General features: G+C 41.6%; 1 long non-coding RNA gene across 1 annotated transcript; it reads right to left on the reverse strand.

The window, feature by feature from the left end:
* Positions 1-307: 307 nt before the first annotated feature.
* LOC119330471 lies at positions 308-1711 on the reverse strand. The gene is made up of 2 exons (XR_005160116.1): positions 769-1711; positions 308-697 (listed from the first exon to the last, which is right to left on the reverse strand). It is a non-coding gene; the product is annotated as an uncharacterized LOC119330471 (long non-coding RNA).
* Between the last annotated feature and the right edge of the window lie 14 nt (positions 1712-1725).

Below are 1725 nucleotides of genomic sequence, written 5' to 3' on the forward strand. Positions count from 1 at the left end.
TACTAATTTTTTGGAAGCTATTAGTCGTCATATTCGGGTTGTAAGAGCACGACTATGTTGAGTGCTAACTAGTGGTTGGGGCGCGCCCGTGGCGTGCCGCCTAAGAGGAATCTCGGCGGTGCCAGGTTGGATGCGCCCCTTTCACTTTTCTGGGTGTACCGCACATTGCTATTGCATGAGAGAGCATGAAAGTAGTGCAATCTGTTGACTGCACTACATGATCGATGCAACACACTGACACGATAGATCATCTTTAGAATTAAAGACAGTTACATCATATATATTATGAGGTGCCTTAGAGGTTACATGACCGATGACATAGATGACATTGGTTCAAAAGCAACGACAGCATCCAAAAGCGGGGCACGATCAATCAATCTCATGGGAACATTTTCATTTCTTGTTTCGAAAAGGAAGTTATGCCCAAATAATTTCCTGTCAATGAGTAGAACCAGCTCACCTCTCCATCTTCCTCCAACTCGCTTATCCCGGTGGAAATGGCGAGGATGGGCCAGTTGGGGAGAAGATGAAGAAGTGGCACCGACGCCATGGTCGTACGTGCATGTACCAGCCTAAGTGTGGCACTGGCACAATGAAGCAGCCGACGTTGAACCAATCTTTGTCATCCTGACCCCCCAGCTGCTTGTTGCTTTCCATCCCGCTGAACATACTCGACAATGCAATGACACTTGAAATTCTGAAAGATTGAGAAAATATAGGATAGGTGTAATGAGCTATGATACTAAAACCACCAACGAGTGCACGCACTTGAGTCCGTCGACGCGGCCTTGGTATTCTTGGTGGTGACCTCCTTAGCTTTTCTTAGCAATGACAGGATCCCATTCAATGTCTCAGATTCAGATGGAAGGCCAGCACTGATGTTGCTATTTACTCTTTGTAGGAACACATATTTAGATCTAGACGGAAAAAATAGCAAGGACATACTGGAGGTGTCACCTTTTGTTAGCACCAACTACATTCTCATTGGTATCGATTGTTTCATCCCGTTCACCAATCTTCTGCTTGTCATAGTTGTGCCCAACTCTTTAACATAGGAGTGACAGAGGAATTAGTGCATATGAAATTTAGGTGAATCACTATGTATGCAACATAGGTGAATTTACTGCCGATGAATTTTGTCAAGTGTCATCCTGAGTGAATAAATAATTCAGATGATGCATGTTTAAGATAGATACACAAGAGTACCCAACGAGTTGTCCATAGGGGAGGTTGGGATGCACTTGTTGTAAGAGTGTGAGATGATAGTATTAGAAGTGAATGATTTTTTTATGTGGGTGTACTGATTAATACTTAAATAAACAGGAAAAATTGGAATGGCAGAAAAATAAGATGCTCAGACTAAATCTGACAGTACAAATGCTGCACTACTTGACAACAAGCAGCAGCACAGAATTAGCTAATCAAAGTAGGCTATGTGTTCATCTTTTCATCTTCAGTAGATCATAGTTTCATGTTCCAGATTGTTGGATATCAAAAGAAATAGTATCAAATAAAGTCAAACTACCAAAGCCAGAAGATCACCTCCTAAATATAAGGTTTCAGTCACAGCCAAAACAAAAGGGTAATAGCTAATCATATGACACCAAATTTACTATGACCAAATTGCAACCTCTCTAAGGAAACGTATAGTTAATTCAGTTGGGACATAAGACACATGTTGACTGGTCAATTATGCACACACAGGAAGGGATGAAAGATCTGAAA

This window comes from Triticum dicoccoides, chromosome 7A (assembly GCF_002162155.2).
Source record: "Triticum dicoccoides isolate Atlit2015 ecotype Zavitan chromosome 7A, WEW_v2.0, whole genome shotgun sequence".
Lineage (NCBI taxonomy): Eukaryota > Viridiplantae > Streptophyta > Magnoliopsida > Poales > Poaceae > Triticum > Triticum dicoccoides.